At 43.7% G+C, this 23,769-nt stretch overlaps 1 non-coding gene across 1 annotated transcript; it reads left to right on the top strand.

The window, feature by feature from the left end:
* Nucleotides 1–8,272: 8,272 nt before the first annotated feature.
* LOC126014788 (small nucleolar RNA SNORA51) lies at nt 8,273–8,406 on the top strand. Its single transcript, XR_007497781.1, has one exon. It is a non-coding gene; the product is annotated as a small nucleolar RNA SNORA51 (small nucleolar RNA).
* The last annotated feature ends 15,363 nt before the right edge of the window (nt 8,407–23,769 follow it).

Here is a 23,769-nt window from a genome sequence, read left to right on the forward strand (position 1 = left end):
AACCAGGTCAATCTGTCTAGGTAGGGGGAAAAGACATCTTGGTGGGGCTTTAGGGGGAGTTGGAATTGAGGGGTAATAGTTCTGCGAGGAAAATCTAACATCAATAGAATGAAGAATCAATCTTGCCAGTATGTTGGCTGAGGAAAGGGGGCCCTTTCCAGAAAGCTGGAAGGATTAGAACAAATCCCTCTACAGAGAAGCTGGACTCTCGCTAAAGATCTCTGGCTCCTTCTGTGATCTTTTCAGCTCATAATGGCTAAGTTATCGTCGAGTAAACAATCTCTCGACCAAAGAGAAACAGGGACTGTGGGTTGTGCCAAACTTCCTAAGCCCAAAGTTAAATGGGTCAAGTGGCTCTGGGCAGCCACAGCTTCATGTACCCAGTGGAGTATGCACAAGGAATAAATTGGACAGTGCCCTGAGAAGGGCGAATCTCTGTGGGGCACACATCACAGGTTGTGTTTGCATTTCCCAGGTGCTCAACAATAGGTTTCCTGGTTTTCTCGGGAGCATTGGGGCTGGGGAAGGGAAGACGTAGATGAGGGATGGGCCCTTCATCTACATCTTCTCTCTGGTTCATGCCCCATTTGGGCTATGCTAACAGGAGCAGCCAGACCAGGGGTCACACAGGGCTGATTCTGCTAACACTGGGGTCTCTGTGATTTTCTCTCGAGCAGTTTTTACACTGAGTGGCTCTGCTCTTGAGTCCAACAAAGTGCTCTTCTGTTCATACAGGCCCCTTGCCCACAAGTGGAATGAAGGAAAGGGACCCTTTTAGCAATGTGTTTAGTAAATATGCATTTATCAGACCCCCCTCAGATTATTCTAAAAAGTCTGTTGGACTTCAAGTCTGCTGCCTATGGCAAGATCTGCAGGTGAATCCAGGCCAGGATGCATGGTTGTGGGGAGTAAGCCAGTTCTGAGTTGCTGCAAGAGCAGTAGTATGTGGATTGGTCATTGCATGCATTACAATCAACTTAGATTCAATCCCGGACATCCCATCTGCCTAGGCACCATCAGGAGTGATTCCTGAGTGCAGAGACAGGAGCAACCCTGAATATTGCTGGATGTAGTCCAAAAGCCACCCTTCCCCATAAAAGACAGGAGAGAAAAGGGAGGCTTGACTAGAATGCAAGGATGTGCCCACAGGGCTAGCCAACAAGAGCCTAAGAGAGGGAGCTGGGGCCTGGTTTTAAGCCCAGCAGAAGTAGAGAAATATCATGATTTGTACAAATTCTTGTAGCTTTTCAGGAATTCATGCATATTCATGGGGAAGCCAGCGATCACATGTAAGTGAAGAACATATGATACAGACAGATTACATGTGCAGAATATGGTGAGGTATGTCTTACTTAGTATGACACTGAAAAGAGGGTGGTGGAGATCCAGGAGGCTCCATTGGGGAGGCCCCATTGGGGGTGGGGTCCCTGAGAGCACGAGTATTCTGTAGGTCTTGACCCAATCAGAGCCAGTAGAACAAACTTGGGTGCTTTTCCCGGAGAGACAGATGGCGCCATGCCCCAAATCAGAGGCCTCAAACTGGAGGTCTGCTTTTAGCTTTTCTTCACTTCAGAGTTCGTGGTTTTGAGGGAGAAAGGAGGCAAAATTGCCCAAAAATCTCTGATGTGTATAAATCTGTGTGAGTACAATCGGCATGTGTGATACATGTGTGGTAAGGCTGGTACTATATGAGATATGTGTGGTGTATAGGATGTGTGTGGAATGCAAGCATATGGCAGACATTTTGATTATGACATGAGTTTTGCGTGCTTGTGGGGTGTGTGTCTGGGGGGGGATGGTGGTGTGGGGGCCTGGGAGTGTGGGAAAATCACAGAGGGAATGTAGGTGTTGCTCTTCTCTGTGAGGACTGTCTGCTGCTGCTTTCTCTTCTATTTGTGTTTTTTCTTTTGAGGCCTGCTCTCCTGAGGCAGCTGTGTCTGGGAGGTGGGAGTCAGGCCCCCCCCCACCCCCCGCGGTTCCAGAGAGACAGGCTGGCCCTGGGTACTGACCCAGTGCGAATTCCAACAGCCAGGCTCTCAGCTCTGTGTCACTTCTGATGTCAGGTGGCAAGGACACGCTAGATGCCTTTGAGTCAATTGATTTGGAAGGCTCCAGCAGGTTCTGGAATGCCGGAATGCAGTCGGGCCTATGTTCTCCCCAGGAGGAGCTGTGGGGGGAACTTTGAGCTGAGGATGGCTCAGGGATGTGGTCCTACAGCGCCACCTGGTGGCAGTAATGGGGATATACATTGGGTGAAGGAGGCGGACCTCTCCTTATGCCTACCACCCTATCAGCCTTCCCTGAGCTGTATCAGAGGACCCCTCTAGGGCACTGACCTCAAATGACTCCTCCCTCCACTCCTCCTTTTTGAAAGACATTTAGTGGGTGTTTTTTTTGTTTGTTTTCCTTAATTAACAGGAAATAACTTGCCCAGAAATCTTGGGTTCAGGTTGATACCACCGTGCTAGCAATTCCAGAAGGGCCTGAAGACCTTTTCCTGCCCCTCTGGCTCCACTTTTGATCAAAACATCCAAAGATCTTTTCCTACTCAGGTGATTGTTGAATCTGGCTCTCTCATTTCCAGACGTGGGAAATTGAGGCTTAGAACACACTGAATACCTGAACACCTTGGCATTCCCCTTCTCTCCCCTCCCCTTCCACATACCAACACACACACACACACACACACACACACACACACACACACACACACACACACACACACACACACACACTCTCTCTGCTGGTAGGAAGGACCAGCAGAGATAATCCAGTAACAGGCCAAAGAGCAGGGGCTTCAGATCCTAAGAGAGAGGATCTAAAGGAAGAACAGAGCTAAGAGAAGATTACGGAACCAGAGGGACTGTGGGCAGCAGGGGATAACCCAAGTGGCATATTCAGACCAAGGGGGTAGGCTGCACTCACTGTGGAAGGAGAAATGCACTTCACATGGACTTCAGTCCCACCTCAATCTGCCACCCTCTTACCTAGGCTGTCATACCTGCCATCATCTCCTCAAAGTCAGGTCCAGAATCTGACCTTAGGGCTTGCCCTCTTGAATTACTGGCAAAGCTCTTCTCCAGGGAATGGCACATGGAGGAAGATGCCTCTCTGGAGAAAGAGTTGTCAGCCAGGACCCTGTAACAAAGTGCCACAAGGCAAAGGGCAGGGCTTAAAGAAAACAGAAAACAGGTTTATTTTCTCCTGGTTCTGGAAGCCAAGGTATGGTCAAGGACCAGGAGGGAGAAGCTTTGTCTGGCCTCCTCCTCCCTAGTCAAAGCCTTGATGTTTGTCTTCTATTGTAGCCAAGAATGTTTGGCTATGGATGCTTTAGTGCCAAATGACAGAAACAGTGGCAGTTGGAACTGGCATGCTGCATGGCTGACTCATTCTCAAAGCAGCCCCCGGCCACTCAACTGTCCATTCTCAAGAAAAAAAATTTTTTTTGAGGAAAAGAAAACAGGAAGCACTTCCAGGAAGGCTGGGTTACAGGCATGGGCTGAGACATAGTTCTAGTGTGACAGTGACTATGCTTGAGTATGGTTCATTTCCTCTTATTCTCATCCCCTGCAATGAAATAGAAGGGGGAGGACATTGTTAACATGTTCATGCAATCCTATCCTGACAGATTTTCTGGTTTCTCATTTCTCATTTCTGGTTTCTCCTCCTTCCTTGGGGTCAGTGTCATGGTGTCTGTCCCTGCATTTTTGTTTTACAGAAGAATGCCAGCATACTGGATAAAGTTCAGGTCTAGTGACCTCATGTTCACCGGGCTGGTTTTCTGAAGACACTATCACCGAGTAATGCTCTACTGGAAGGAATTGGGCATGATGAGGGCTTGACCATGCGAAGTTTATGAGTAAAGCATGTTGTGCCCACACCCATTTTGTCTGACAGAATCAAAGCTTCTGCTGAATGGGATTTGAAAGTGGATCTGCAGTGGAAGTGGCTCTTAGAGAGAGGGATGAAGAGAAGGTGAAGGGGAAGACGGAATATGTGGGTTTGTGGGGAATGGATAAGGCAGTTGTCCCAAGAAAGAAAACTTTGGAGGGATTTGATCTTAGAGACACAGACAGAGAGACGGAGACAGAAAGATAGATTAAAAACAAAAACAAAGATAGACACAGAGAGATAGGGACAGAAACACAAAGAGAAATATTTGAACTTAACAAATTAAGGGAATTTAGAGAAACAAGTCACTGCAACGAAGACTTTTGAATGACAAATTTAAAAAATAGCCTCAACTAGTGTCAAAATTGTGCAGCAATTGTTTTCTTTATGTCTTTTTTCTTTCTTTCTAAAGCTGTGCAGAAATTCTAATACAAGATTTTAAAAAAGACAGAGCCATCAGCCTACATTAAACATAGCATTTTAAATGTCAGGTACTTTAAAATTCCTTATTGACTGCTAAAATTTGCCCTTATATTTTACATTTTTATATTCAAAACCAAAAAGGTATATAAAATAGAAATAGACTAAACTCAGTGGACATTGATTTAAGACAGTATTCTGTTTGTGGCTGTTCTTTTTATTATCAAAATGTCTTTAGGGAAAAATTTTAGCAAACACAAATATCAACACATTTTAGTTAAGGGTATATACCAAATAGAAAAACATGGAACAAAAGAAAATTTTAAATCACGATCTCAACAATCCCTACAGAATTGGAGTTATTCTCAATTTTCAAAACTAACTTTTTGTTGTTGTTGTTTTGGTTTTTGGGTCACACCTGGCAGTGCTCAGGGGTTCCTCCTGGCTCTATGCTCAGAAATCATTCCTAGCAGTCTCGGGGGACCATATGGGATGCCAGGATTTGAACCACCAACCTTCTGAATGCAAGACAAATGCCTTACTTCCATGCTATCTCTCTGGCTCCTCAAAACTAACATTTTTTTTTTTTTTTAGTTTTTGGGCCACACCCGGCGTTGCTCAGAAATAGCTCCTGGCAGGCACGGGGGACCATATGGGATACCGGGATTCGAACCAACCACCTTTGGTCCTGGATCAGCTGCTTGCAAGGCAAACGCTGCTGTGCTATCTCTCTGGGCCCTCAAAACTAACTTTTAAAAAGCTTAAACTTAATCTAATATTTTAAATCTAATATTTTAAATAAAAATAGATGAAAATGAACAAATCTGAAAATTTGTACTCTTTAAATAAGGGCTCTAACACCTTGCTTATCTCCCCATTGTGTTCTGCACGATGTGGGATTAAAGACCCCCTTGAATGAACTATATCTCACAGCATCATTGTCAGCACCACATAATGGTCAAACCCTGTAGTATATTTTTTTTGCAAAAAGGTGTATCCAAAATATCTAGGTTGATTGTGGGGTACTCGAATACAGTATTCTCAACTATTTCAATTCAGATACCATTCTCTGAAGTACACTGCCAAATGTTACTATTGTAAAAAATCTGAAAAAAATTTCTGTTTGCTCAGTATCACATGTTAGATAAAAATTTTCGTAAATAAATAAAACACCAAAGTTATTTTTTAAAACACAGAGTTCACAAACCCATGGTGCACAAATGAGCCTCACAGTTTTCTCTAGAGAAATAACGGGTTTTCCTATCTTACTGACTGTGTGTGAGTATTTGATAGAATCATTCAAAACTGACTCCCTTTGAAGTGAGTCAAGTTCTCCCATATTGTTCTGACCACTGTAGCCAACCCCATTACAGATGTCTGTACAATTACAATTACATACAATTACACACAATCTGTACTCACAGATTGCCTCTCATGTATTCTATACATGGACTGACCAGACACCCCCTGACTTTACATCATCATCTGGCTGCTCCATGCCACCTTGTTGGCCTCTGTTTTAGAATTTAAGAAGTGCTTTTTGCATTTATGCTGCTGGTTGGACATAGTGTTGGCTTCTTTGCAAGTGGCAAACTTGACATCAACTTTACCTGCCGCTGCTCCACCAGAGACCATCTCAATACGGACAATTTCAATAAGAGTGGAAAAAAGTTGTGCGTGCTTTGTCTGACTTCCCTGTCCTGTGGTCACTATATCTAGTGCTGCTCTGGACAAGGAACTCATCCTTCCCATATCTGTGATCTTACTGACCTTAGTAACTAAGGCCTCTGCCAAACAGATCAGTAGGAAAGCCACCACCACTGGGGCTACTGTTCTCTTTGTAATCAGAGTTTGGGAGGAAGAGAGAATAAAGGGGTCAGATAACCAGGACTTCCAATTGGTCCCTCATTTATATATGGCATATATTATATGCCATTGGATTGGTCAGTCCTACAAGCCCTCATTTACATAGGGTATAACTGATTAGATAATGAAAGCAGCAAAAGGATGAATACAATAAAGCATATAAGCTCAGGTGTTGCTTTGTTGGTCACAAAGTTTGCTGTTGCTGCTGAATCCAATTTCCTCCTCCTCCTCCTGCTGCTGCTGCTGCTGCTGCTGCTGCTGCTGCTGCTGCTGCTGTTTCCATCTAAGAATCAGCTTGCAGAGATGTAGGTACCTCTGTGCACTATAAGTAAAGAACTAGAAGGCTGCAGACATCTGGTAGTCTGTGTGCTGTTCTCAGTGTCCATGAAAACCTAAGGGAGTTAGGTCCTCAGTGACATTGTAGTCTGCCCAGAGGCACCAGATTTCATCTTATTCTTTTGTGACTATGAAAATGTCCTTTAGGGCTGTACCATGATTGAAATAAGATTCTGGCTGCTGCACAGACTACACTTCCAGTTGAAATCTGAGTGTGGCTTTACTTGTTCCTGAACAGAATGTTCTGGACTGCTTCATTATACCCTTGCACCATTCTTTCCTGTACATCTCAGCTAACTTCTGTGAAGTTCCTTGCACCATGCTGTTCCTGATAATCTTACCCTTGGAGTTTCTAGGCAATGAGATTCTCTGTTTGCCTCAATTTCCAGTGCTGAGAAGAACTGAACAATTTCTTCCTTCTTGCAACAAAATGAGAGTCCTTGAGGCCACCGAAGCCCTCAGTGGCAGTATTGGTGCTGTTTGTACTGCTAAATTTCAATTCTAGCCCATCTTAGTGCCATGGCATGAGACCCATTGGATATACCAATACCCATGCTTTCCCCCCTTTTATTTAATTATCTTTATTTAAACACCGTGATTACAAATATGATTGTAGTTGTACGGTTTCAATCATATAAAGAGCACCCCCTTCACCAGTGCAACATTCCCACCACCAATGCTTTCCCCCTTATGCAGAAACCAGTTTTACACTGTCTTCTGATTCAAGCTCCATAAGAGCATCACACAGATCTTCTCTAGTATTGGTAAAATGATGTCTAAATGTTATTGTATTTAGGAAGGAAATTCTACACATTCTCCAGATATCAGGACCAAGGCAGACCACAAAGCTGGATCATAAAACCTTCACCTCCCTCAGTGATTAGCATTATGGACTGAAAAGATATCAGACAAGCTTGGGAGCTGAGTTTGTGTGTTTAGGGTAGGAAGAACACCCGGAAGTGTTTAGGGTCTTCTCCACACTCTGTGCTTCGCAATCACTCCTGGTGGTACTTAGGGGACTCAATGATGTGGGCCTCATACCCAGATTCCCTACATACATTCCCTGTGCTCTGTCCATTGGGCTATCAAGCTATCTCCAGGATATAGATTTGTGTATCTTACAACATAACCAAAGTTGGGAGACATTCCTGAGAGGAGCAGATCTGATTTGTTTTCAGGTGTTGCTCACTGCCCAAGCACCCCCAATTCCACAGGGTGCTAATGTGTGTTTGTGCTCTAAGAGGAGTTCAGATGCCTTTTCTTTTGTTAACAGCCTGGAATGGAAGGGTAGGAGGGGTCCCAGATGATGGCTGCATAATATTCCATTTTTCATTGTATATATGTACCATAGTTTCTTTAGCCATTCATCTATTGAGGGGCATCTAGGCTGTCATCTATTATGCTGAGTGAAATAAGTCAGAGGGAGAGAGATAAACACTGAATGGTCTCACTCATCTATGAGTTTTGAGAAAAATGAAAAACATTTGTGCAATGATTCTCAGAGACAAAATAGAGGAGGACTGAAGGGTCCAGCTCCTGACATGAAGCTCATCACAGGGATCGTTTAGTCCAGTCACAGAAATAATTACACTGATTACACTATCATAACAAAATGTGACTAAATGAGGGAAGTAGAAAGCCTATCTAGAGTACAGGCCTGTGTGGGGTGGGGAGGAGGGACACTTGGGATATTGGTCATGGGAATGTTGCACTGGTGAAGGTTTTATATATATATATAAATCAAAAATAGAAAAGAAAAGGCCCCCAAATGCTTACTACAGGCTGTGTTCTTTACACTGATTGTATAGAAGAGGAGGTACAGTAAATGCTCCCCATATATACCTCAAACCAGGCCCTTTGCCTGGTCTGTATTGTGAATGAGGGGGGACAAAAAAAAAAAAAAAGGACTGACTTGCTTTCCTCCAGTTTCATTCATGGGGGAAGCAATATGCAGACACAAGGTCAAATCTAGATCTTTTTATTTTTTTCTGGCCCACACCATTTGAGGTTAATTTCTATCTCTAGTGATCGTGAGGAGTCAGAGATCGAACCTGGATCTCCAGCATAAAATCAGTAGCACCAGCACTTTAAGCTATCTGTCTAGACTCTTTAAGGACCAGTTCTTAGTCCTCTACCTTACACACCAGAATTAACTTTATTCTATTTAAAAACAGCTGAATTCCTCAAAGTGACTTACCTATACCCTAAGTTCTTAAACTGCATGTTAGGACCCACCCCTGGAGTCATTTAATTGAATGCAGGGGTACCAAAAATCTTAAATTTTTATCTTAAAACAAATGCATTGAGGATTTTCAATCAGTAATCCTGACTTATTTGTAGACTTACCCTCTATACCTATAGATCCAGGGTCACATAAACATGTCTCAGGCAAAAGAAAAGGGGTCATAAGTGAAAACTCCAGAAGGCTTGTCCGCACAGCTTCCACTTTCATTTGTCTAGTGGTGAGTTTACCATGTCAGTTTTTTCTTGTGTGGTCAGAATCTTGTGCATAGCACAAACTAGTTTTGATTCTCTCTTAGCCCCTCTCCCAGGAGCTTAATACCCTGTGCTGTGACTCTAGGAGCTCAACATTTGCTAGACAAATGTTGGCCTGCCCTCTGGCAGGCCAGGCCACCTCCTGGGTCTTTTCCCAGACTTAGCACATGTAGGACACGGACACACCCAAGACTCCCTCCACTTGTTTCTGAGCCCCTAGAATGGATGCCACACACACATTGAACCCCTTCTATTGGGAGTGACTTACTTCAACATCCTCTCCAGATTTCTTGCTTTTCAAAATATGTTGTCTGTGCCTGGGATGGTTTGGGAGGTACTGGAAATAAAATAAAAAAAAAAAGCTGGTGTTTAACAAGCAGAGTGTCTGCTCCCTTTGATCTCCTGCTGCCTTCAGAGGGAGGGGAAGCCCGAGACATTTGGCACCCCAACAGGGTCAAAATCAATTTGCACTCAAGGAGCTGTTTTCTGTAAAGCCAAAGAATTGGAATTTGCCTAATGCCCCTTCCCGCTAAATAAATTGGTTGGGAGCATCATCATGGTTGGTAGGGCCACGTAATTGAGGTGATCTGTGAGGGTTCTGAGACCTGGTATCCATCTCTCTGGCCTGCTGTCTCTGGCTTTGGGCCAGTTACTCTTTTTTTTTTGTTTGTTTATGTTTTTGTTTTTTTGGGGTCACACCCGGCAGGCAGCGCTCAGGGGTACTCCTGGCTCTATGCTCAAAAATCGTCCCTGGCAGGCACGGGGGACCATACTGGATGCCGGAATTCGAACCACGATCCTTCTGCATGAAAAGCAAACGCCTTACCTCCATGCTATCTCGCCGGCCCCTGGGTCAGTTACTCTTGGAGAACCTGTGGCCTGTCTGAACTCTCTGTGAGCTGAGGGAAGTGAACGAGATGCAAGAGCCAGAGGCAAGGACAGTAGAAGAGAATGGAAGAGGGCAGGGAAGATACCCCCATTGTGGTTCTTTCAGGTTGCCAGTCACCATAAGAAGAACCACCACCCTTCTCTGCATTTGGGGTGCTGACTATGCTAAGAACGCTGGGCTTAGAAGATCATGACTTTAGGGGTTTATATTCTAACCAGGAGGCTGGCAACCCTGCAATAGGTCCAATAGGATAGAGAACTTTTTACAGTCCCATTATTAAAAATCTCAACTTCTGCAGTGTGTACCTTTATGGCTTATCTACTACACTTATACCCAATATATTAATCAAAATAAACTAACATTTGTGTAGTTCTTTAGAGCTCACAAGCTCTTTTGTATCATTGATCTCTAACACTGGAAGGAAGGGAGCTTCGCAGGGAATATAGGCAACCAAATTAGTGTTCTTTGATGGGGGGGGCGGTGAGAAGTGGAATATATGGGTTGGGAATAGGGCCATATCCCATGGTGCTTAGGAGTTTCTCCTGGTTCTGTGTTGGGGGTGAAACTGAGGTCAGCTGCTTGCATCATCTTAGTATTATCTCTCCAGCCTGAGTGGTTTTTTTTTAGAGTAGATCTCACCATCTCTTTCATCTTACCATCCCATGAATAAAACTAAAAAATAAATAAATAAATTGGGACTCCCTGAAGTGCAGGAAGTAAAGAACAGAGACAGAACTAGGATGTTATGGATCCTGTACACTGGTCAATTGAACACATGTTGTGTAGCAGGCCTCACAACACCCCTGCATGGAGTAACTGTGTCTCATGGAATCCAGGTCTTCATCAGAAATGGCGCCACTGAGGGTCCTCGGATCCAACCCTTGTGCTCTGCTAACTCACTTGGTCACTGTCTCCCTAGCTGGCTCAGAGGAGGGTGAATCTAGCTCCTGGTGGGTGAGGACCAGCATCTTTCACAGAGCTACCAACCGTCTCATCCTTTATGTCAGTGCATCGTCCTTACTGTTTGTCTGTGGGCAGAGCAGAACTGCTTTGAGTGAATGCTCTGCTGCGTTTGAATTTTCTTCAGATGTACTTTGGAAAAGCAAATCAGCTGGCTGCCTTAATCCTTTCATGGCTTGATATTTAGCCTCCTGGTGCTGTTCATGCTTCAACTTCAGGTTTAAAATACACACATTCCCCCAGAAAACTTGTTGCAATTGGTTCCTGAGTCAGCTAAGGGGTCTGCAGGAGCTCAAGTTTTTGAAGAAGAGCTTAGGAATTTGTCACCCACACAGACATGTACACACCACATGTACACACACACACACACACACACACACACACACTACCCCCATTGTGTTCTGATGGAGAAGTTGTTTTCTTTCCTGCTGCTACTTCTTCCAGATTTGTTTTTAATGAAAAGAAATGGCGCCTGGCAATGTTCCTGCAGCTTTTTTGTGAGCTCCTCTAACAAGGTTTGCTGAAGCTCTCTTGACTCCAATGCAGGATCTAAAACTTCTGTGCTATCTGTGGCCTGGTTCCTTTGAGTCAGCTGGATTTGCCTCTTTAAAGATGTCAGGCCCAGTCTTGCCAAGTTTGGGGGTTACATCTCCACTGTTAGGGAACTGGGTAAAAATAGGTCAGTGTTTTTCCTCTTCTTCTAAAAAAGAGAGCTCGTGTGTGTGTGTTTTTTCCCCTTAAGTCCAAAATCAGTTAAAGGAATCTGACTCCCTTTCTTTCTCTTCAAAAGATTCTCTTACCAGAATGACTCAGATAGTGTGTCAGGAGAAAAATCCCTCCACACAAAAGTTAAGTGTTGTTAACCAAGAGGGGCTGATGAGAGGCAGATGGTTGTGGATCCCTGTGCCGTCACTAATGTTCAACCCTGATGCATGTATATTGAGCATGTCCCAGTCCAGTTACTTGGTCCCTCTACAGTGACTCAACAATGGGAAAGGAACATTTCTATCCCCGAAAAATCTGCATGGTTTCATTTGCTTAACTGAAACTTGAAGCATGACAAAATATCACACAGTTACACACACATTATAGTCTTTGAAAATATTGATGAAAAGAGTTTGCTAACACAAAGTCAGTTCAGCCAAGAATATGCGTTCAAGTGCTAAATGGGGGATGGGGTTGAGGTCTAAATGCAAAACAGCTTCAGTGTTTTGCTTGTTTTTTTATTATTGACACTGGGAAGCAGCCAGCACTGTGAAGGCTGTGAGTTTTATCCTATTTGTGTCTGGCTTCTGTCTTCCAAATTCAAATGCACCCCTATGGCCTTGTCTATAAACAGTCACGGATATTTTCAGAGAGGCTGTTGCATGGCCTCATCTGTCTTATTCCCTCTTGCCTACACTCATTCAATTCATGTGGCTTATTTTTGAGTCAGTCAGTGTCATTTCTTAGCCATACCCTATGGTGAACCCTTCGCTCTGCCAGGCCCTCAGATGTCCCCTCCGTGCCAGGTCTTTCCATGACCATGTCAACACCCTCAAGGCTCTTCCATCTTGGAACCAAACCCTCCAAATCACGCATCTCCCTCTTAAAAACTTTCACAGCCTTCTAGATCATTCTACACACGCTCACCACCAGTCATCTCCCAAACAACTGCCGTATGGTTTCCTGACACTGCTCTGCATGCAGCGGGACACTCCATGGAGACAAAGTCTGGTCTGCTATGATGGGATTTCCACGCCGGGGCTTGACAATGACCATCTGTCCGCCCATCTGGCCAACCACTCATGCATCCATTGGCCATCTGGCCATCTACACACGCACTCACATTGCCACACACAACCACACACAGATGCTATCACCACACTCCCCACATAATCACCCACATATGACATAACCATAGTTCTATCACCACACATAGCACATATACATACATATTACCACATACCACACACATATACACACATGCATCACAACCACACAGCCCACCAAACGCAACTACACCCACTCAACATACACACACCATGGCACCCCACGTACTTAATCACACATTACCACACATAGCATGCCCATATTCTATACATGTGCATGAACATGCACACAGCAATACACATACACGACACATACCACAGACGTGCACACAGACACCACAGACACACTAACATCCCTACCTAGGGATTTGAAGTCTGTTTTCAGAACTGGTCTCTGCTTGCTTCCCAGCCCCAAGTCCAATCTCTTGGTTTCTTTCCCCACTTCTACCTTAAATATCAACACCTTTTGCAGCTCTCTTCCTCCTGGACCCTGGGGCCAGTCCATGGCACACTCTCACTTCTCCCTTTGTGGGATGACAAAAGTATGCCCTGGAAGGACTCTGGTCCTGCCGCCTTCCTTGTCTGTGCTTGACTCCTTCCTCACTCTGCTCTACTTTAACGCACCACTGCTGGGAAAAACAACTGGATCCGCCCACCACCCAACAGTTGCTCAGGGAAGCAGCCGGGAATGCCTAAAGGTCTCAGTCCACACCTCTCCTCAACCTCCTCCAGCCCGCTTCTTTCACAAACCAGGTGTTACCCTATGTGCTGTAAATACCCATGCACACAGCTCACAAGGGCAGCACTACTGCACCACTGAGTGCCGGAAGGAGTATAGGTGTCATCCTCACAACCTCTTCCTCCCAGTGTTACAGCTGAGAAAACTGGACCCCACATGGTCATTGTTAGGTACTCTCACCTGCCTTGCTAACCCCCCTCTTGGGTTTGATCTGTTTTTCTGCTTCAGCTCACAGCCTCACAGCAAGCACCCCCACATTTACTCCCTAAACCCAAATCCAGATCAGGCCCAATACCAGGCTCGCTGAGTCTTTATCTTTTCTCACTCGAGTGCCCTTATAAAAAATAAAAACATCTTTTAACTAAAATCTTCTGCCCTCAAGTTGTATCTTTCCTACCCATTGGATTGTCATGGGCTCTGTCTCCCCTTCAGGATGCGTCTTGGAGGAATTAGACAGGGGTCTCAAACTCAATTTACCTGGGGGCCGCAGGAGGCAAGGTCGGGGTGATCCTTGAGTGCAAAGGCAGTAGTAAGCCTTGAACATTGGGGGGTGTGACCCAAACAGCTAAAAGAAAACAAAACAAAAAAAAGATTCCTCTAGGGCACGGCCACAAATTGTTGTATGGAGAGCCTCAAATGGCCCGTGGGCCTCGAGTTTGAGACCCCTGAATTAGAAGATGGGGCTCACACCCAGAGCAGCACTCCAACGTTTAATGCTCTGGGTCCCCAGGCAGCTCACAAGGAGTCTAGTGCAATGGCCTGCAGTTTGACAGCTATCACAGGAGTTCCACTGTCTTGCCACAGCTGAGTCCAGCAGAGTGAAAGCAGAAGCCCTTTGCTACTTTTATTCAGATACTCAGAATTTCACCCAGGGCCTCTCACGTGCAAAGAGCTCTATAGTGGGTGACATGCCTAGCCCTTGGTGTTGTTTTCCAACTCTGCACGGCTTTTCTGGAATTGTCGCAAGGATCCAGGGTGTGAAGGGTTTGTGGGGTGGCAGGTGGTTGAGTTGGAAAGCTACCCTAGGGGATAGGGAGGCAATGATAGAGCCTGCTGATGGATGATGCAGTCTGGGCTAAGAGAGGAAAGAAAAGTTCTCCCCATCTGAGCATGGGGAAAGGCTGGCAGAATTGTCTCCTCTAAACATGCTGCTTCGGCATATTCATTATTTTTCAGCTGTCAGTGCCTGTCGTTAGCTCCAAACTCCCCTTATTTACCCAGAGACAAATCCTCCAAAAGGAACTCAGTGCTCATAAATCTCACCAACCTGGATGCATTGACTCAGCAGCCCGGAACCACACCCCAACAGCCTGCTCAGCAATGATCACCCGCCCCCCCACCTTCCTAGAGGGCCCATTCATCTTCCCAAGTGCCACCAAGGCCCTCCATTTTCATGAAAGCTACAGCCCCTCTGCTCTCCCTAGTAAGATGGAATTTCAGCCTAAATGCTAAATCATCCCAGGTGTTATTCTTTATTTCCCAGGCCTGCTAGAGCTTGGTTGGCCAGCAAATACACTTCCTTTTGTTTTTCTCTAGTTAGGCTGGGTTTTGTTTTCAGAGACCTTGGCTAGGAACTTAGCAGGAGAGAAGGCAAAAATGAGGTTCCTTTCCAGAGGAAGAAATGGTGGTCTCCCAACTTCTTCTAGCCTAATCCTCAGCTCCACTTCTGCACTCCTGACAACCAAAACACTTCCCTCCAGTTTGGCCCAAGAGACAACATGGAGGCCAGGATCTACATTTGGGATACCCTGAGCTATAAATCCCCTGGTAACTGAGAGTCTTGTAAATGACAGGGATGTAGCACTCCTCTTCCAGTTCAGCAGAGGGCCTGGACCCTGGAAACACTGGGAACCTTCCCTAAAGAGGAACAGGACCCAAATTGGAGGGAGAGTAGGGAACCCAAAAGGCCATAGAGAAGGTCTTGATCATCTTTTGTGTGTATGTGTGTGTGTGTTGGGTATGGGGGTATAGGGTGTGCATATGAGGTCATTTTGGGTGAGGGGTGAAGGGAAGTTGTGCATTTTACTACCAGCCTCCAATCCACTTGGAAACATTAACAATGCCCCCCCCCCATATTTCACATTAAACTCTCAGCATTATTTAAATGACAATTTAAAAATATTTATTGCTGATATGTCAACTCCAGGAGCATCTTAAAATCAATGACATCTTAGCCCTGATAGCATTATTTCACTTTATTTTCATGTCCAACCTAGACACTCATGAAGCAAGAAAGTCCATTGACCAAGCAAACTGTCACCTGGCTTCCCCAAGAAAATAGAATGAAAAAGGGACCAGTTAGAAATTCCTGGGTGACCAGAAATTATGACTCAAACTTGTGTGATGTCACATGCCTTAAAACTTCCTATTTGGCTATCATGATCTTTGATCTTCATGGGTACCTAATAACTGCTTGAGGAGGGATGCTGGCCCAAGGATGACCATGCTGCCCCAGGGTCTTGGGTTGCTTCTCTGTCCAGCAACCTTCCCTTCCAGGGAGACAAAACTTATGCATCTTCAGGACAATCATTTGTTTGGTCTGGTTTAGGAAGTTTAGTGACTGCTCTGAACAGCCTGTGCTTCATCCACACAAGCGACATGGGGTAGAAAATTTGGAACAGTCTTAGAATGCCAGCCATAAAGTGTCCCACCTGACTTCATTAGTTTTTTGAATGACATGTTATCTGTGGGAATAGGGGAGAGTAGACTTGGTATTGATCCCTAAGTTGTTTCCTTTTTCATAGCCTGCCGCTATTTACATTATTATTAGTTTTTCAATGAGTTTTTCCCACTTAATAATTCTTATTTGATTTGCATCAATATTTTGCATTTTAGTACTTGTTTTATATTCATTTTCTGTTAAGAACTTTTCTTAAAAATAATGATATCCAAAGATAATAGAAATGAAGATTAGGAGGACCAGTGTTTGGTAGGAAGCTTGCCACAAAGAGTGAAGAGTGCAGTTAAGAGTAGAGAAGGGTATATTATGAAAGTGATAGTTGAAGGTGCTGAAAGGGGATAAAGCAATATGCACATCACCTCTTCATTAACAGTAGTGCAAACCACAGTGTCAAAAAAGAGAGAAAGTAAAATTCCTGCCCCAGAGGCAGGCAGAAGAGAATGGGTGGGAGAGAAGAGGACATCAGGAGGATGAGAGGAAAACTGGAGACATTGGTGGCAGAAAATGCGTACTGGTGAAGGTTGTACATCGTATGACTGTAACTCAATCAGGAACAACTTTATCTGTGGAAAAAACTATATTAACAACCTTGTAACCAAGTGTTTAAATAAAAATATAAAAATCCTTTTCTTAAATATTCCATTGATGATGATTATGACAGCATGATTATAAAGCACTTCATAACAGAGTTTCGGGTATTTAATGCTCCCTTTCCAAACACATCCATTGCAATCTATAGAACTCAAGCAAATCATTTTTATAAATGTATTTCTAGAGGCCAGAGTGAGAGCACAATGGGTAGGGCATTTGCCTTGCACAGGCTTACATGGATCCCATCTGGTCCTCCAAGCCTGCAGAGCCAAGAACTAACCCCTGATAACCAAGAGTTGTGACTCCCAAAACAAAATAAAATAAATGTTATTTCTAAATTCATTCGTTTACTTGTTTTGTTTTGTGGCCACACCTGGTGATGTTCAGAGGTTGCAAAGGAATTAACTCCTGACTGACTCAGTGGACCATATGGGATGCTGAAGACTAAGCCCAGGTAAGCCATGAGCAAGGTTAACACCCTCCCCACTATATTATCTTTAAAAAAAAATATTTTGGAACTTGTGACCAAAGTGATAGAATTGCAGTAGGGTGTTTGCCTTGTATGCAGCTGACCCAGGACAAACCTGGATGGATCTCCAGGCATTCTATATGGTCCCCCAAGCCAGGAGCCTTTTCTGAGCGCATTGCCAGGAGTAATCCCTGAGTGTCACCAGGTGTGGCCCAAAATTTAAAAATAAATAAAATAAAATATTTTGGAACTTGCCTGCTTTTCAGAACCTATAATTCAAGAAATGACCCCTGGATAGAAAAATAGTACAGGGATTAAGGTACTTGCTTTGAATATAACAGGCTTCAGGTAGAACAACTTCAGGCACTGTCAGAAGTGATCCCTGAGCACAGCCATATGACCCAAACCACACACCCCAATAAAGGAAGGAAGGAAGGAAGGAAGGAAGGAAGGAAGGAAGGAAGGAAGGAAGGAAGGAAGGAAGGAAGGAAGGAAGGAGGAAGGAAGGAAGGAAGGAAGGAAGGAAGGAAGGAAGGAAGGAAGAAAGAAGAAAGAAAGAAAGAAAGAAAGAAAGAAAGAAAGAAAGAAAGAAAGAAAGAAAGAAGAAAGAAAGAAAAAGAAGAAAGAAAGAAAGAAAGAAAGAAAGAAAAGAAAGAAAGAAAGAAAGAAAGAAAGAAAGAAAGAAAGAAAGAAGAAAGAAAGAAAGAAAAGGGAGGGAGGGAGGGAGGAAGGGAGGAGGAAGGAAGGAAGGAAGGAAGGAAGGAAGGGAGGAAGGGAGGAAGGGAGGGAGGGGGAGGGAGGGGGAGGGAGGGAGGGAGGGAGGAAAGAAGATAAAACAAGCCAGCTACCAAAATAGGTTGAATGATTTTCATTATGTGACATTCTAAAATGGGTACAGTTCGTCATAACTGTTGGAAATTGTTGTCGGGGTGAAATGAGGCAGGAAAAGGACAAGAGAGAAATTTTGAAATGATGGATAAACCCCTTATATTGAGGCAATGTTTACATGAATGTGGAAACACACTAAAATGTAAATTTAGGAGCTCTACCTCTTTGTATCTTTTTTTTTCTTTTTTTTGTTTTTGGGCCACACTCTGTGGCACTCAGGTAGGGGTTACTCCTGGCTCTGCACTCAGAAATCACTCCTGGCAGGCTAGGGGGGAACCATATGGGATGCAGGGGATTGAACCCCAGGTCCATACCAGGTTGACAGCATGCAAGGCCCTATCATTGTGCTATCACTCCAGTCCCCCCTCTTTGAATCTTAAAAGGCCACCGGTGCCACTACAAGTTCTTTCTTTCTCAGGTTTCTAGAGGTAGTGCTTGGACCTCCTAAAAGGTCAATTTTCCCTGGCTTTTCCCAAGAATATTGACCAGAGTGTGCAGACCAGGAAGTGAAGACAGAGCTAAGAGAACCTGGGAGACCCACAGGGCCTATGTCATCAGCCTCGCTTTGCCTCTACACTCACCAAGATTCATGGACATTTATTTTGTGCTAGGAATGATGACAGTCGTTTCTACACATCTTTTGATCCTGGAAGAGAGAAAGGACAGACAATAGCAAAAACTCAGACCTCAAGACCCAAGGAGTTCAACAGCACCAGCTGGACTCTGACTTTGAGGCCAAGCCCTGAGCACTTCTGATTCTTTAGGCCTCTCTTGGGAGGATGTTTGCCGCCTCCAGCTCAGTCCTATTCAGGCTCCTCTGAGTCAGCAACCCTTACTCGGCTAGTAGTGACGCGCTGGGCCGGGTCTTCCCCCAGCTCTTCTTCCTTTATCTGACAACGAAAATTGGAAGTCATTCATAGAAGGCCCTGTTCCACAGGGTCCCCTAGTTTTCAGCTGGAAAAGCACAGAAACCTGGTGACTAAGTTTTGCAAAATATGCCGAGTTTGGCACAACCTGCAGACCTTGAAGGTTCTGGTATTCTTTTTTTTAATTAATTTTTTATTTTTAATTATGAGAACAAAGATGCAAAGAAAAAGGACAAGGTAAAGTTACAGTAGAAGGACAATCACCCATAAACAAAATTCTCAGAAGTCCCCTTGCTGATATCTTAACTTTGAACTTTCAGCCAAAGAACATTAAGAAAAATAAAACAGAACCTATGTACAATTACTTTGTCCCACAAGTCCCCAGATTGTAATACATAATATTTCTTAGCAGCACACAAAGCAATCTAAAGCCATAAAATTTATGTAACTCCTTAAACATTGAAGGCATAGTACCTTTTTACATTTCCATGCACATGCATATTAGTTTAAGTTAACCTCAAAAGTTTAAGTGGGTTGTTTTTCTTGAGGATTAGAGTCAAAGGAGCACAGTAAAAACGGTGTTAGAGTGGCAGTTATTATTTGCATAGGCCCACCAAAATATGAGGGACATGGAAAGAAAAAAAAGCCTTGGCCTAAATACAAGGAGACCCTACCCCTGAAGTTTCCTGGTATCTCTAGGCCCCAGGCAAGCTAGTTTGTCCAATCCAAGTCATTGTCTGTAGTGCCAATACACTTTTATTTTTCACACAGTCTCTGTTGTTGGTATCATGTTCCTGTATTAAAGATCCTAAAATCTGCACATTCTACATTGCAGAGGTTATGGTATTCTAACACAGCTGCAGCTGGGGAAAGGATGGGGAGCCTGGAGGGCTGGAGTGGTTGTGCAAGCAGTAAGGCATCTCTGCCTTGCCCGCGCTAGCCTAGGATGGACCACAGTTTGATCCCCCAGCGTCCCATATGGTTCCCCAAGCCAGGAGAGATTTCTGAGCACATAGCCATGAGTAACCCCTGACCGTCACCGGTGTGCTCCCCCAAAAAAGAATGGGAGCCCATTCATAGTCAAGGTCACTGGAGAAACCAAGAGAGTTGCCTCCAGTGTGTGTTAGACCTGAAGGCAGCTTGAGCAGCAAACCCAGGTCAGCAGAATGGGTCCAGTTCCACTTGGCCAAGCACCTGCTTCTTCAAAGGGTCCAATGAGATGTGACTTTATTTTTATTACATCTCCCCCAAAAAACTTGTCCCAGAGAAAACAGGAAATCAGGGTCATGAGCTGAAAAAAGTTTCATTTCCAGGCCTGTTGGGCCAGGTCTTCGTGTCTTAGAAATAAAGCCACATTGACTCTCTTGGACTGTCGGCCCCAGTGGGGTCCGTTATTTTATAGAAATATTTTCTATAAAACAAAATATTTAATCTCTCACAAGATTAGATAAATGAAAGTTGTTGTGTCCAAGCAGAAAAAATATTTTAACTGCTAAGTGAAATTTCTTAAATATTAAGAAAAATTGGGATTGGAGCAATAGCACAGTGGGTAAGGCATTTGCCTTGCATACAGCTATCCTGGATTCAATCCTCAGCACCATATATGGTTTCCTGAGCACCACCAGGAGTGTTGTCTGAGTACAAAGCCAGGGTAAGCCCTGATCATCACTGGGAAGTAAACCCTAAAAAAAATAACTTAAAGGAAAACATAATCTATCAATCACATGCATATTCACCTCTGGGAATAATGTTGTTTTGCTTTGTTGATTTAATTTTGAAAGGATAGCTAAATTTTTCCTATTCTGTCTTTGCTACAGGCAGAATTTACCATTTCCACTTAATGTGTCTAGGTATTGATTGCTTATTCTGATCTATAGTAAAATGTTTTAATGGATGCATGCAAGAAGAACACTAAATGATAGCAAAGTCTCATATGAATCATTTCAGTTCCCTGTATCACTTACCTTCTCAATTTTCCCAGGGCCCTCAGAACAGTCACTTATGTTTTCCTTTGGTTGAGATGAGTAAGAAAACACTTGAACCAGAGGGCCAGAGAGTAGCATGGAGGCAGGGTGTTTACCTTGCATGCAAAAGGATGGTGGTTCAAATCCTGGCATCCCATATGGTCCTCTGAGCCTGCCAGGAATGATTTCTGAGCATAGAGCCAAGAGTAACCCCTGAGCATTGCCGGGTGTGACCCAAAAAAACAAAATAAAATAAAAAAAATAAAAAAGAAAGAAAGAAAGGAAGAAAAGAAGAAAAGAAAAGAAAACACTTGAACCAGAGGACATTCCTAATAATGCGAAGTATTGAGGGAAGAGGCCCAGCAGCTTTACATGAACTAGCCAGCTACACGTCTTCTAGTCCTTAAATAAAAAATTATGCCTGGCTCTTAAAATTAGGGGCTCAGACCATAGAACAGTGAATTGTGCATTTGCCTTGCTTGCAGCTGACCCAGATTTGATCACCAGCACCCCTATGGTCCCTTAAGCACTGCAAGAAATAATTCCTGAGTGAGGATCCAGGAATAAGCTCTGAGCATCATTATATATGACAATAAAACAAGACAAAAGAATAATGCCATGCAGGGGTCATCATAATCGTACATGGGGTAGTGAATTTGTCTTGCATGTAACTTGCCTGGGTTCAATCTCTAGCAACACATATGGACCACCAAGCCCATCGGGAGTGATCTCTGGAGGTATAGCCTTAATCCCTGAGTACTACTGGGTGCACTTTCCCAAAAGAATAAAGCCATACATGGGCTAGAGCAATAGCACAGTGATAGGGCATTTGCCTTGCATGTGGCTGCCCAGGATGGACCATGGTTTGATCCCCTGGCATCCCATATAGTCCCATTCACCAGGAGCAATTTCTGAGCACATAGCAAGGAGTAACCCCTGAGCATCACCGGGTATGCCCACCCCCCCAAATAAAGCCATACATAAAACTGCACAAATTGACATAGTAAAAAAATGTATTATCACAAAGTATACAAAACTATACTATCATCACCTAGGGAACAAAGGAGAGAGAACTCAACAGGCTAAAGCACATTTTTTGCATGTAGGAGACCTGAGCTTAAGCCCTAGCAGTTCATGGTCATTTGAGTGACCACCAAGCACAGAGGGAGAATAGCCTTTCAGCACTGCTAGGTGTGGCAAAAAAAAAACCCTCTCACCTATCCCAGAGAAATTGAGCAAGAGCCAGGGAAATAGTTCAAAGAGAGGGAGCACATACAGATTCAATTCCTATTGAGCATTGCTAGAAGTGACCTCTGAGCACTGAGTAGCCCACTAGCAACATACTGGGTATGACATAAAAATAAAATAAAATAAAAGCAAATGGTATTTTTCCAGCATTTTGGAATATATCCTCATTATCATAATAGATGAGTTTATCTTTTTGAAATTTCTAAATGTGAGATGACGCAAGATGTATTGTTTATGTCTCATCTCTTTGACTTAACGTCTTTGTGAAATTCATGCATTTTACTGCAAGGACCTAGAATTGGTCATTATCACTTATTGGTCACTTCAATTATCATTTATTTGTCATTTTTTAAATAAGTGATGGGTAAGAGGATTATTTACATTGTTGGCAGCTGCCATAATGCTGCTATCGCCGTTTTCATCTTCTGGAGCATAAAACCTGGATTTCTAAAGTGCAGGACAGTATCATAGGGCATGGGTGGACACCATTTTAGTACATAACAAGATGTTTTAAAGCTATAGAAATTTACATTGTCACTATTAACAGATGTAAGACTTCACGGCTCTGCATCCATGCCAATTCTTGGTACTGTCAGTCATCTTAATTTTAGCCATCCTTGTGGGTGTTCAATGGTACATACTTTCATTTGCATTTTCATGATGGCTAAAGGAGGCTAAATATCTTTTCTTTTTATTCCTTCCCTATGATGAGTTTTTAAGTCTATTGTCCATTTTTCTTCTCTTAAGATACATAGGGGTTCTTTTCTATTTGCATGATGAAAATGAATCTTTCTTTTCAGATAAATGTATTATTTTGACAAATTATGGCTTGCTTTTTATGCATCTGGGAGAAGAAACCTCCAGGGGTGGTAAGAAGCATCGACATGTTTAGGCGAGTGATACATGGTCCCCAAATCACATGTTTTCTATTATGACCACAAAGGGTAAAAACCTTGAATAATTTCCCCCTAGAAGGCCAAAGGGTCAGCCCTAGACTCGTTGGATCATCCTCAGACTTGTTGACCATCCTCAAAGGGGACAGAAAGTTCCATACATGTGTATGATGGAAAAGATAATATGCACTAAGTTGACACAAAGGGAGAGAGGATTGTGGGGTGCAGGCATCCCTGAAGGTTTAGTAGGCTAGGTTGGAAGACCCTTCAGGATGAAAGGACAGAGACAGAAGGCTCTATCTGAAGGGGTAGTGTGTGTGTGGGGGGGGGGAAGGGGTGTTAAGAAGGTCAATTCTAATATATGAAGAACTGTTATCCATTAAACAGCAGAAAAAGTCATTATCTTACAACAAGAGTGTCAAAGAAACTGGAGGACTGGGGGTCTCAATGAGGTGGAAAGGGATTCTATATGTGTCTAGATTGAGGTATACACCTCAAATGGAAATAGTCAGCTTGAGGCTATATAATATATATATATATATATATATATGTGTGTGTGTGTGTGTGTGTGTGTGTGTGTGTGTGTGTGTGTGTGTGTGTGTGTAAAGCTATATGGCAATTCTCATATACCTGCCTTGGGTTTGAATCAAGAGTACAGAATGTCTAGCCTACGGGTCATATACAGCCTGTGAAGTCAGATGGCATGTGGCAGGAAATACAGGTGCTTTGGTTGCCTTTGACCTCTGCCTTTGTTGCAAAGTC

Source organism: Suncus etruscus, chromosome 7, assembly GCF_024139225.1.
Source record: "Suncus etruscus isolate mSunEtr1 chromosome 7, mSunEtr1.pri.cur, whole genome shotgun sequence".
NCBI lineage: Eukaryota > Metazoa > Chordata > Mammalia > Eulipotyphla > Soricidae > Suncus > Suncus etruscus.